Genomic DNA, 14463 nt, shown 5'->3' on the forward strand with positions numbered 1-14463 from the left:
AGTCCTCTATATGACAGTAATATACCAGTAACAAATCAGGAAGCTATATATTCTTTAAATGGTCTACAAAATTGGGAAGGACATGATAGTTTCCTCCCAGTAAGAAAAAGCAAAGCGGAGAGTAGTATTTTAACTGGTAACCAAAACATCTCTACCCACTCTACTCTATTCAGTACTAACAAAATTAAGAGATCAGAGTGCTTCATACAGAGAGAATTTTTTGGTACAATAAACATTACACTCTGTTCATGCCCTTATCAGACCATTGGGCACAAGCTGATTTCTCTATCATTGTGCCATAGTTCTAACAGATCAAGGTTTTCCTGCATAAACTGTCCAGGGTTCTAGGAGGATCTGTGTGACCTTCCCTGAGAAGTTAGATTCATAGCACTTTTTGAAAGACTGAGGGAGAAACTCCTTTGTCCTAGCCTATTACATCTCCCAGAACAGGTTGTCAATTTTAAGGATGTGTATAAGATCACATAATGGCTACCATATTTCCTTACACAGTCACTGCACTTCCAGCATCAAACTCAATTGTATGAGATTTTAATTGAGCATTTATTTGGAAAGTCCCAGTGGTGTAAGACATAGCTTATGGGAAAAAACGAAAACACTAAACTTTTAGTACAATTTTCACCCATACACCAAGTTTTATGCATTTTCATAGGAGATACTACAACAGAATAAAATCAAATTTAATTGCCTTTTAAATAACTGCAACAGCAACTTTAATTTTGTTTCAACAGCAGTAAGTTATTCATAAATCAAATAGTTCACATGCTAGCGCAGAATGACAAGTAAATAGAGCAGAACACATTCAAGCAGAATATAAACCCTACATATGAAAGGCAATTTTTCTTAAACATGGTGCACAGCCATTTTACAAATGTTACAAATAAACTACCAAGATGCAGGCACTCTAAGCCTTAATCTTCATTAATCCTGGGATGTCAGACAATTCTGGAACATCAAGGGAGGAAAAAAACCTACTGATGGAAAGATACCTTGCCAAATTGGACCATGTTAAATGGGAGTAAGTATCTACAATTCCTCTAAAAAACATGCTTTCAAAGTGACCTGTTCCAAAACAAGTAATTTCTAAATCCAAACATTTGAAGCCTTTACAGGAGGGGAAAAAAAGTGGTATGAACAGAAAGAACATGGAAAATTGGTTAGAGATACTTTTGTTAGCCTGCTTTGGCCTTTTCATGTGGTTGGTTTTCATAGATATTAGTTCACAAGTGCTCACAGCTGTGGGGAATTTAATAATAAAGGAGATATGAATTAAGAGCTCTAGTAAGAATACATTATCAACTATGTACAGATGAAAAAAAATGAAAGCCAGCATCCTGGAAGAATTTCCAGTAGTTGAAGATAAAAACTAACTAAATAAGAGTAAACCTCTGAATTGTGAGCAATTTGGCAGACTTAAACGAACAACCAAATATCCTCTCAGCACTGAAGCCAATGCCTTCTACTTGTATTTAAAATGGCACTGTTCTCAAAAAGCACTGGAGGACTTAGTTTCCATGCAATCCTATTATCTCACAGAATTGGGGGGAGGGAGCAAATACAGCCATAAAGAAGGAAGACAATTATAACCAACATAAAGGCAACATTAGACTCTCAGATGGTTCTACACCTAATTTTTCATCAGTTAGGGGAGATTGCATTCAATGTATCTTCTGATTATTATAGACATAAAACAGAGAAAAGAAGGTACCTTAAGATCGGTGCAATTTAAGAGATGGTACCAAGAGAAACAATGACAGAACAAATGAATGTTTTAAAACCACTGACCTGGCTGAATGGAAAAGTGATTGGGTAATTACAAAGGACTGTCCTTTCCAGATGTTGTTCCACTGCATATTTGCCATAGAATACAAGCGGTGGAAATTTACCTCAGAGATTAGTAATACTGTCTCACTTTTAAACTCATATGATGCTCTTTCCTTTCCACAGTAATTTTTATTTAATACGACTATGGCTTAAGTTGAATCTTGGTATTAAAATAAAGATAATGCTGGATTATAAATAGTCTTTTGGAAAGTGCTGTATGCTGTGCATTCAGGGATGGATGTAGACAACACAATATCCATAAAGGATAAGACTGCAATATACAAGTCATCTCAAATGCATGCTCGAAGTTTTGAGTGTGCAAGCAAGAATATGGATGGCATGATACAGCAAGTCATGTTGTTATACAATGGTAGCAGAGAATGGAAAAAATCCATTACTGAATACTGAAAAAACAAATATGCTCTCTGATGAAAACAGGTAAAAATACATGAATACAATGAGCTTTTCATTCGTTGTTCCTCTGGAGGTTAGTCATTTTGCTCTGCCAGGAACCCCATGCCCACCACACACGAGATTATTTGTGGGGAGCTGAACTTGGTTATTATTTTAGCAGTGAAACAAAGAAAAAGGAGAACACCAAAGTACTTTACCTCTTCTCAGTACAATACATTACAGGTTACATGAGAAGCAAGATTCGCGGGGGGGGGGGGGGGGGAAGATTGATACTGGACTCACTATGAATAGCAAAGCACATCACCTCACCTACTTCCACTTTCTCTCACATAGTTCCAAAATTAGAAACAATCAGAATCCTACTGGAAACAATATACAGCATCTTAATTGGGCTGCCTGTACTAAATACGTCAGCAACGTATCACTTTGCATATCATTTTTTGACTTACTGGTTTAAAAAAAATAAAAAACTTTAATGGTTAACCTTTTTCTTTGTAACACTACTACTTTAGCCATTGTGACAAAATAAGAGTTTCAATTTTTACTTACACTGCAGACTTAATGACGCTGAAGATTTGTTTCACTCACTGAAGACAATCTAACACATACAATTTTATTAATAAGAATAGGAACATGCTTAATAAAATTCTACCTAGAATTATGTCTAAGATTAGAATTTATAGTGTTACATTTATAGTAAATACAATTTCTAATAAATTGTCCTAGAGTAGATCCATCTACTAATCTATGTAGGTGTTTTGATTAGTTTAGTTATTTATATAATGTATATGGATGCACTTAAATTTCATTGTTCTATATTCAAAAAGCACAGCACAGTTCTTCAAATTTTACAGAAGCTATTCTATCTTAATTTGGGTCAACCACAGTAGCCCATGCCAATTTAGAATATTGTATTGAAAATCTCTCCTGCCCACTCCCCCCCAAACATAGATAAAGCTATCCAATCAAGACTTATTCGATGTCAAAAGCAGACCTTAACTAATTAAATTGTGCCCTTCAGGAGTTATTCCACAAACCAGGATATCTGTATTTTTTCACATGTTCTGGAGAGGCTAATTTTCAGATATGTGATAAGATTCTGAATATTATGAGCACAAGCAATTCATAATCCCTGTGCACAAGAACAGAAGCATGTTTGTAACAAGGTTATCTGAAATACAAAACGAACAGGAGGCTCTGAAATAATGAACAGATATAAGTATCCTACCAGTAGTAGAGAAATGGTGGCAGTAAGTATTCGATCCCCTGCACCTCAGTAGTTTTTAAAAGATGCATGTTTCAAAAAGCATTGTTACTAACACTAAATATAACAAAGCTTTTGAAAAAGAAAGTAGTATGAAGATTTAGCCTTCACATAGACTGAGCTGAAGAAGTCAATCAATCAATCTGTCATACCCAAATTCATGTGGTGCCAGGCAAGCATAACTGTCAGAACTATTCTCACTAGCATAAGTCAGTATTTGGAATAGCAATAAGACTCTTTTGGGAGAGGTTATCTTTCTTATGAAGAATGTTATCCAAACTCCTCTCAAACAACAACATGCAATTAAAAATATATATACTGTATACTCCCACATCCAGATTGCTAGGCTTAGAAACTTATTACTGGGAAAGTTAAAAATACCACTGGGAAACGGGAATATTATGCCACCCCCCGGCCCCAGTACAATTTGCAAGTATTAACCCCATCAATTTACAGTGTGAAAAAAGTTTAAAATACTTGTGCAGTGCTCTGAAGATGAAAGGCACTGTAGGGGAGACTGTGAAACCCTTATTCATATTACATCATGAGTAATCCCACGAAAGTCAACTGGCCTATTTATACACTCAGGTACTACTCAGTGTGATAAATATATCACAATGTGGCCCTATATAAGTATTCAGTTACACCAGATACTACCATCGTCTGTGGAAAAAATATGCACTTTAAGCATTTATCTAGTAATCCCAGCCATTTGATCACTAATCCCTTGGCAGACAAGATTTTGGGATATGTTCTCAGTGGCATTTTTGGAAGTTCCATAAAGCCCTGCATATGGACTGGGTGGTCCTTGGAGTAACTGAGTCAGGCAGGAAACACAAGAAGGTCCCCAAAAGTCCATTTTGCATCCTTACATTTTTACTTTGGGAAAAAGTATGGACTGTATTATCCAGGAGGTCAGACTAAATGATCACAATGGTCTGTCTGGCCTTGGAATCTATGAATCTACCAACCTGTTAAATTAGTTATTTCTCTCACTATTAAGAGTTGGTCCATCCACCAAGACAGACAAAGCAATTTATGGAGAATGCAGAACGTCTTGGTTGTGTGGATTAGTTGGTGGGTGTTGGGGTGCAGGAGTCATTTGCTCTTGCACCCTCATGCGCTGTCCAAAAATGACCAGAAGTCAAGAGTGGAGGAGAGGTTGATGAGAACAGAAAAAGCAGAGTGACAGAAAAACACAGTACTCAGTAAAGAGGAACATATTGCAGACCTTAAATCCCTCATGCAGTCATGAATGTGAATACGGAAGAGTAGACATGCTAAGGCATGTGCACATTTCACAGCAGGCTGCATTTCTGGAAAATGCAGATACTTCATGGTTTGAAAGAACCTAATTTCACCTCTTGAACCTCTCCCTCAGCAACAGTCGCCAATGCAAATGTAGGTAAATAGGTATCTACTAGATGAGAACTTTAAACATAAATAAAACTTGCTTGCCTTACAATTATAGAAAACATATACAGCTAGAGAAAAACATTCCTAAGTGGGCATTTACCAACCTCTTTTTTCAAATGTTATTAGCAGAGACACTTTTGGCAAACTGTTCTACAGATGAAGCACTGTGGATCTGTTTGGAATATGGAGAGAAGGGGGAACCCACACCATGCCCTTATGCAAAATGCTATTTATTTTGCCAGAGGTATGTTGTTTACTCCACTGAGAAAATTCACAACATGATGGATAGAGCATTAAAAGCAAGGTCATTATTTAATGTCAACATTAAAGCGGTACAGATTCCTGTAAGTATCTTCAGGCAGTGTGCGTAGTCTTATCTCAGGATAAAATAGAATTTTTTACACTTCAAAATCCATGTATACAGCAATTTATATGAAGAGTAAAAACTGAGATGCCAGCATCTTCCAGCAATAATCTCTCCTATGTTGTTCTTTAGATTTGTCTATTTTTGCTCATTTCTTGTTTCAGTGATACACATCCTTTTCTCTTCTGACTCTGTGGAAGGACTTCAGTATAATTCAGTGCAGTTTCTTCATATATTTTCAATTTTTCATACCATTCTTTCAAGTAGGCTCATAAATTTGAAGTCAATTAATCTAATGCTCCCCCAGCTCTTGCTTTCTCTGACTCGGTCAGTCTTTCCCTGAGAGATGCCAGCTCTTTAGCCTCTCGGTCTCTGACTAGATCTATTTAATTTCTATTATGAGAACTGTGATGTAGATCCATTTACAGGGAACCCAAAGAGGTAGGTCATTGTAAGAAAAGAAAAAAAAAAAAAAAAAAAAAACCCATAGGTCCATCTCTTGCTGAAAGTCTCATCTCCCTTATTTCCCAATCTGTCCTGTTTTGGCCTGGATCTTCCTCTCCTCAAAAATATGAATGTTACTTCAGGACAGTTAATTCTCCAACTGCCCCACTAAAGGAAGTCTGGCTTCCTCCCTACCCTCCAACATTCATTTGTTCTTCTCTCTCTCAACAGACCCTCTGATACTACAATTAAATTTATTCTACTTATAAAATACATTTCATATTATATATGTTATACTTCCCCAGATTTACCACACACTGAATTTTCATAAGAGCAGAATATTTATTGCTCACCTAAAGTTACGAGTCTTGGACTGACAGCGCAAGTTCTTACAGAAAAATAAAATGTCTGATCAGAAACATACCTATTCATAGATTTAAAGGAAAGAAGGGCCCACTATGATGATCTACTCTGACCTCCTGCAGAACACAGACCATGGGATTTTACTCAGCAATTCTAGAACTAGAAGACATTATTTTTTCCTATTGCATACCTGGAAACTATCAAGCCCAGTATGCCTAATAAGATTTACCCTATTACAGTGACATCACATTGGCTCTTGTGGAAATGACATCACAGAGGAATCCAACAGAGCAATAAACTATTAAGAGAACCTGTGTTTTTATAATCAGAGGAAAAAGTACTTCAGCAGAAAAATATTTATTTAGAAACCTAACGGTTTTCCATGAGGCTTGTGGCTAATGAAAGGAAATAATTTATGTCATCTTAATAAACATGAACAATAAACTATTGTTATTAAACCCCGGTGTAGCAGGGCTATGCACAGCCTATATCCACAATTTATTTTAAAAGGCATACACAGTAATTTAAAGCAGAGCCAACAGGAAAGCATACCACATACACCTATAAACCATTCAGGTCCTGCTCTGGAAAATCATGTATTGCATACCCAAAGGCAGTGAAATAGTTAACTTGCTGAGTGGGCCGGAAACAGACAAGTAAACCTCTGCAATGCGAATGATTTTCATTATGGTTTGGTATTTATTGTACATACTTTTCCTGCCAGGAAGCTTCAAAATTTGCCAAAAGGAAAGAATTTACAAAATCTTGATTAATATGAGCCTTTGTGACTCATATTTCTGCATTACAACATCAGTAAAGATAACAAACCACTTACATGCTTTATCAGGAATAAACGTGCATTAGCACTGTTGTACAGTAACTAACTAATGATTCCCCTTCCTGTTCCAAACCCAACAAGAGTAATTTTTTATTACAGTGCTGATACATTAGAGCAAATCTAACACCACATTCCTCGGCATAAGGACATTTTATAGTTAGTAAAAGTGGTTCAAAACCACCCTCTCTCTCTGCAAGGACTCAAATGTGTGTGCACACACCTCATAAAAAGGCTCATGAAGGTCCTCCCCTTTCTTTGCCTTTCTAAAAAAAGAACTGACCTCTCTCTTCCTGCAAGAATCTGGGACTAGTTCCCCAAAGGCAGATACAGTAGTCTCTGCTAGGAAAGAACCAGAGCTAACCTATTGTGTTCAGTCCCTGAAAAGGGTACATGTGTCCTGGACCTGGTCAAGAAGCCATTTTCTTTCTGAAAATATCGTCTTGGATTTTCCTGACTTTGTTTCTTTTAAAAAGGATCAGCTGAGCCTGTTCCCTTGTTCCAAAATTATTACACACACACTTCTAAAACATCAATCACATAATTGGGAAATACAGTTTCTTACAAAGGGGTGGGTAGGACCAAGATTCTCCTTTCCATCCTCTAACAGTACAATCCACAAAATTATACTGGGGAAACTCACCCACATAATTAGAGGAAAACCAGAATAAAGAGGTGTTTGCATTGTGCTGTGAAGGAAGCAAAACTTTTACCCAAGCCTCTATAAGCAGCAAATTCCACAGCTGAAGATTCTAGATTGAGAATGCCCTGGCTCTGACAAATCCACATTGGTGCCTAATAAACAAAACATCCCTGGTAATCACAGCTGTGGTCACTGACATAGATCACACTTCAATTAGGATTCTAGATAATGGACAGGACATTGAATTAAACCTAGAATTGACTTAGCAGCTATCATAGACAATGGAGCCAGTTTGTCCTGCCTAGAAGTGGAACACTGGATTCTGAACAAGCTGAAGCTTCTAGGTGGTCTTTATGGTCAGTTCCAGAAAGAGCATGTTGCAGAGGTCTACCTAAGGTGACAAAGGCAAGATCACCATGGCTAGGTTCATATCTGAGGGGAAAGGACAGTCTTTTTGTCAGTCAAAGAATTGTTATATTTCTGGTCACTGATGCCAGGTCTTAACCCACAAGCCGATGAGATAATATGCCACTTTGGACAAGTCACATTTTATCAACTCTCGCTAAATGACATGGAACAATTCCCTGTTTTTCGTTATAGTTCCTGCCACCGTGGCATTTTACCCCGGTTAGGGAATCGTGTGTAAACTCTATTCCAGCCTAACTGGTTTCAAACAGAGTTATGGTTTGCCAGTGTGAACAGGAGGAAACTGTTAAGATTCTAGTCAGTTCCAGGTAACAATCCACACTGCCGCCCTACCCACGGCAGAAATCAGTTTGGACGGGATGAGTTTCGAGCAAGAGAAGAGCCCGCTACGGGACTAAGAGGGGGCATCGCAAAGCAGCACAGAAAGCCAGGCCTAGGGACTGCAGCCCCGATTCCTTTGTCACGTCGAACGGACTCCTCGCCGGCTCTCTGCCTCCCCACGTCCGCTTTTGTCAGACCCGAGCCCCGCCAGGCCTTGCCGAGCCCGCCCGCCGCTCGCGGGGTCTCTGCTCCCGCGGACGGGCCGGGGACCCGCCAGGCGAGAGCGTTGCTGTCACCAAGGGCAGAGGTGGGAGTTTCCGACTCCTTCCTCCCGCAGCACGAAACAGCCCCGGGGGCGTTACAGGCCCGTGCTCGCCGGTCTGTGCCCCCCTGGGGCAGCGGGGCCGCGCTGCGCGTCCCACGGACCCCGAGAGCCCAGCGCGCGGAGCCCCCTCCCCGCGGGGGGGGGGGGGCGGCCCCAGCCCCGGCCAATAAAGACCGGCCGACGCCCCCCGACCCAAACAGGCGCGCGCCCGGCCCGCACTTACTCTCGGTGTCCCTGCCCGGGCCTCATGGCGCCGCCGCTCGCTGCTCCCCGGCCCCGCTCTCGCTGTGGTGGCTGCGCCAGGCCGCCACCACCAGCAGCCTCTTGCGCATGCGCTCTCACCGCCAAGCGCGATGCCGGTTGCGTCCTGGCGCAGGCGCGTTCCCCTCCCCTCGGGGCCCGCGCAGGCGCACTTCATAGCCAGGGTGGGAGGGGTCCTTTAGCTTTTGTCGGTGTGGTGTCCCCAGACGTGCCTGACGGAAACGTGCGGGCGCCGAGCAGCAGCTACCTGAGCCCCAGCCCTAAGCCCGACTCGCCGCGTCCGCAGACTGCGGGTGCTGGGGCCAGACTCCCCCGCCCCCGCCGGGGTGGCCATACCGCTGCCTGCCCTCGCCGTGCTCCGCCTATGGCCGTTGTCACGTCGCCGAGGCGGGCGCGAGGGCCCTGGCAGCACCAACCTCCCCCCCCCCCCACACACACACGGGGGCTGGTCTCAGCAGCGCCCAGCGCAGCCCCACCCCCAGCTCGGGCTGAGCTCCTCGGGGCGGGGCGCTGACTCCATGCCCTGGTAAAACATTGCCCGCAGCCCCTGGCTTGAAGTAGTTGCCATTATATACAGGGGTTACGGTTTGGTTCAACGGCTCTCAGCAAACCCCCCCCCCCCCCACACACACACAATACAAATTGTCCCAGCAGCCCTGCTTGCATGGGAACGAAGCTGCCCTAATGATTTTAGCCCTACCGTTCCCTGGAGCCAAGGCCTCCCTTCCCCATAATGCACTAAAGCTGGTCTACCCCCAAAGCCCTTCGTCTGTGGCGGAATAGCAGTATAGGGTACAGGGCTCCTGGGAGGGCCACAGCTTTAACAGCAAAGCTGTGCTTTGTAGCGGTATAGGAAAGCTAGCCCCACCCCCAAAACAGGCTATACAGTAAAAGTGCAGCTTTGGTAGCGTACCTGCATCTACACTAGGGACTTCTGCAAGTATGACTACAGTGGTCAGGGATTACACCCTGATCAACCTATGGCTGCAGAAGCTGGTAGTGTAGATATGGCCTCAGAGAGATACACAACCAGCCTGCTATAGAGGGAAGCTCTGTGCTGGTGGGAGCGGATGCTGAATGACAGGGGTTGCACCAAGGCCCTGAAGATGACACTAGTTGGCACACCACCTCATCCTGTCCCAGTGTAAGGGGAGACAAGGTGAGCAGCAAGGAGCTGCTTGTTGAGATTCAGTTGTTTATGCTGTAAATAAACAGCTTCTCTTCTCTAGGGCTGATAAAGCAACAGGTTTTTTATTTCTTTTTGGTATTTCAAATACTTTTCAAAATGCTTAGGAACTGCCCAGAGGTCAGACCCTACACAGCTCCTAAGGCAAAAACCTCTCCCCCTTTATCTTAGATTATAAGTCTTGTCATCTGTGCACATACACCACTATGTACACATAGGCCATACTCAGCACGGGGACCAAAAGGTGCTACTGTAATAGAAGTACAAGTCATAATCCAGAGCCAAGGCTTGGTACCCAGACCTGCTGGGCACTGCTGCAGAACAGTAATTAGCAGAAGGGGGAACAAAAGTGAAAGCAACTCTGCTGTGCAGTGCATGAAGGGACCATACATCCTTCAACAGACAGCATGGACGTTGCTCCTCCAGTCCAATCGAGCTGTGCTAGCCACTTACCTCCATCCTTTCAGAGCTAGCAGCTCAGGACAGAACTGTGCTATATTCGGTCTGGACTGTGCAGTGGGCACTCCCATAAACGGGATCATCTCCCCTCTACTAGCGACAGGCTAATTAAACCTGTTTGTGTCTGTTTCCCCAAATGTAAAATGGAGAGAATACAAACCTACGGTAACAGGAAAGGGAGGTGGAACCTGTTGCATATAGTTTACAAAACAGCTTTTTTGGCCCTTGGCGTTGACATTTTGGTCACAGGCCCAAGTGACATTGAGAGAGTTTAAAAGCTTATTTAAAACCCGTTTCCTAATATGCTACTAGGCCTATATAGGCAGTGGGATAAACCTTTCAGACAATACTAAGGTGATAGAACCACTCTTACATGAGGAATGAGGCTGAAGGGTTTTCTACCCCTGTGTAGAAAAACAAGGTGACAGATAAATTAAGCGGCATATTTAGTCTCAGCTAAATTGAGGGCTTGGGAGCAGCATTCATCACTTTAAACAGCTAACAAATTGCTACACCACCTGCCATCAAAGAATGGAGCAGGTGCAGCCCAGCCGGAAAGCCTGACAGTTCACACCTTGGGAAGGAAGAGGAAAGGGAGGGCATCTTTTAGAGAAAGTAATGGCAGCCTAGCCTGAGAATGCACTGGCAGCCAGAAGGATGTAGACTGTTGCCACAACTGTTACTAGGAGCCAGGGAATTCAGTCAGCATTAAACGTTAGCAATCTTGTCCACACTTTGTTGGGACTCTCCTTGACAGCACACCTCCCTCCCAACCAGCCCTCAGAATTCATTCCTTACACCCAGGGGGAACTGCGGTTCTTTGCTTCCTTCCAAGGTGGCTGGTCTACTGCTCTCTCCAGCTGTTTCACCTGCCTCTTGCCACCCAGGCAAGTGAATGCTCTTCCTACCTAGCAGTGAGATGAGGCGTGACTTCCTATTAAGGGCTTGTTGCATGTGCTGCACTTGCAGCACAAGTAATTGTAAGTGCACGTTACAGGGGGTCACTTGTGTTTCCATACCAGGGAAAGCCAGGACTCTGCTCTGTATAGCTGATATGGCAGTTACTCGCATATCATAAATAATTACGCCTTGCTTTCTCATTTCGGTCCCTATCATTGGCTGCAAAGCAGATGCCCCATGGGGGTTAGTTACCAGCATTGATATATGGGGCATTTGTCCACTCTACAGGCCTTGAAGTCAGTTGCACGATCGGTTAAACAGGTGCATCCTCCCTAGAAGGTTCTGCTCAGACATGATGAAGTTTGGGCTTCAGTCCAAGAAAGTGTCCACATTCTTGTCCTTGTAGAAGAGGGAGGAATGGCGCATGCACTTGCCAGCCAGCGTAGAGCTCAAACCTGCCACTCCATCATTTTTGGTTTTATTTCATGAGTGATGATTTACTGATCCCCTTTGTACCATGATACAGATTCCTCTCAGGCTGCTGGCACCAGGAAGAGACCGCAGACATGCCAGCCATTGACTGGTAATGATGTAAGATCCTGTCCAATTTTAGTTGCATCTTTGCAACCGTAGGTTGAGCCATGGGAATGCAGCTAGCAACACTGTCATCTCTGCCCTCAGCCCAATGGTATTTTCACACTATTTAAGTGAGAACGCATAGCATTTGTAGAGCCCAGAGTGACACAGGGCTCTCAGTACAGCTGCTACCACCACCATAAACATTAGGTGCAATCTCTTACTGTAAAATAAGGACATTCTTAGACAAACAAGGTCAGTTAGAAAGTTACCACCCATTCAGAACCTTACCAATAACTGAAATCAAACCTCAGTCTGTGACATGTAAGTGTTTTCCAAGAGACAAACAAGACTCCTAAGCTTTTTCTGAAGACTATCAGCACAGCATCTAGATGCCAGGCATTACTCCTTAGCCCAGTAGCATCTCACTCCACGAGTTACTATCCCTGTCATCTAACTGCATTGTCACCTGACCTCCAGGTTCCCAACCCCTACGGACACCTGATCGCATGGCTGCCTAACCCCATTATCATTTCATCCTGTTGTCTCCTAACTAGTACAATGGCATTTGTTAGCTTAGTATAATATGAAGAGCCCTGACTAGCCCCCTCCATGCCCATGTTGCCTTCCCAAAATCAGGAAGAATTAAAATATATCTGTGCTCCAGAAAGACAGCACTTTCCGTAGTCTGGGCCTTTAGACAAATGCTAACAGTACCTTTCATATGAGAACTGATTGGCTGATGTCTAATTAATCTAATTGCCAAGCCTTATTAATGAGCTATTGCCTCACATTTAAGACTGAGCAGGCCCTAAGCACAGTCTCTCACTGAGTCAGTCGGGTAGTTAGGCGACTAAGCATTTTCACACACACTATTTCCATTTCAAGGAAATACATTTTGCATTGATTCTCCATCACCTCTCACTCCTAGAGACCAGCTCCAGGCACTGGGCTCTGATCTTCAGCCTGGAAAATCACTGAAATATGCTTTGTGGCAGCTTGAGACTGACCTTTGTCTGTCAACACTCCACAAAGGAATGGTTTCCTCATTGTATCTGACACCAAATGAAAATCTTTTGAATCCTCAAAGCTCGCTTACCTGTCTTTCTTCCCTGCAAGGTGTCACCTTCAGAAGCACCTGCGAACAATCCACTGCTATGGAAATGTGATCTAAGGTCAGCTGGGAAGAAAGAAGATACATGAAAGTGTCCTGATTTTAGTCGGAATAAAACAGATCCCAGGTAGCAGCTGTGTCCTCTGACTGACAGAAAGGGGAAGAGAAACGACTGCTTGAGCTGGGACCTCATTTTATTGTCAGTGGAATATAAAAGCCAGTTAGAAACATTCAAGGAACCAAAATATCCCCTGCATGGAGGCAGAGAAAGTCAGGCTATTACCTCACTATCTGAAGGCAGCTCACTGTCGCTTAGAGATGCTCTTATCTTCTCCATGGCACAGTCTTGAATGGCTCAGTGGGTTTCGTCAGTGCCACTAAAGCATCCCCTTTTCTTTGGAGAGGGATAAACTGGCACTGGATTTCATGAGAGGTTTGGGTTCAAACAGGAGCTGGGCGCTCCCGGGGGACCTGAAGGATATCCTTATTTTAATTGCCTGGGCAGCTCCTTAAGTGCCTCCTCCCTCAGGGCTGCTTGTAAACACCACAGAATGTGAAATGTAGCTAGATGTCTCAAGAGATCTCGTACCACAGGCAAAATCCTTTAGAAAGTCTAGCTCTAGGAACACAGAGATCCACAAACCAGAGTGTTAGCTGAATAAGGGAGTCAAACACCTGATTTATATAGCAAACCCATACGGCAGGGGAATGATGAGTTTAGATCGGGGATTCTCACAACAATTTTTTTGGTGGCCTCAGAGTGTGGCCACCAAGTCTTGCTGGTGTCCGCTCTGACAATTTTTCCTAAAATACTTAATTTTAGAAAAAATAAATATGCACATATACATGTCCAAATCATTGTAATTTATTTAGGATTTTTTTTCCAGACTCAATAAAAATAATGTACAGTTGTCTCTATTCTTTACTGGGCCTAAACAATAGAAACAAATAAGGTGCTTTGTATGTTCTTGTCTTTTTTCTTAGGTCTTTTGCTTTTTTTTGGTTGCCCCCCCCCCCCTTTTTTTTTTTTAAAGACGTGCTAGTTACTAAGTCTGCTGTGAAAAGTGATATTAACAAACATACAAATATCACCTTTCACAGCAGACTTACTCAGCCCCGGCAAGCCTGGGGACAAATTAAGCCCTGGATAGGGAGGCAGCAGGGGCCAGGGGCACTGGAGCAGGGAGTGACCTTGTGGCCAGAGCTCACTACCGTACGGCCGGGGAACGGAGCCTGAAGCCTTGTGGCTGGAACCTGCCACCCAAGGGCTGAAGCCTGACCCCACCAGCCCTGGGAAGGTGGGGAACTTA

General features: G+C 43.1%; 1 protein-coding gene across 2 annotated transcripts in view; it reads right to left on the minus strand.

The window, feature by feature from the left end:
- FAM222B (family with sequence similarity 222 member B) overlaps positions 1-13189 on the minus strand; it is a 50281-nt gene extending 37092 nt beyond the window's left edge. The window contains exon 1 of one of the 2 annotated variants that reach the window (XM_065418265.1): positions 13139-13189. The gene's annotated coding sequence lies outside the window, so the exon portion shown is untranslated. Of the gene's footprint in view, positions 1-8880; positions 8943-13138 lie in introns of those variants that run through there. The other variant, XM_065418263.1, reaches the window with a different exon arrangement.
- Between the last annotated feature and the right edge of the window lie 1274 nt (positions 13190-14463).

The sequence above is a fragment of the Emys orbicularis genome, chromosome 17, assembly GCF_028017835.1.
Source record: "Emys orbicularis isolate rEmyOrb1 chromosome 17, rEmyOrb1.hap1, whole genome shotgun sequence".
Classification (NCBI taxonomy): domain Eukaryota; kingdom Metazoa; phylum Chordata; order Testudines; family Emydidae; genus Emys; species Emys orbicularis.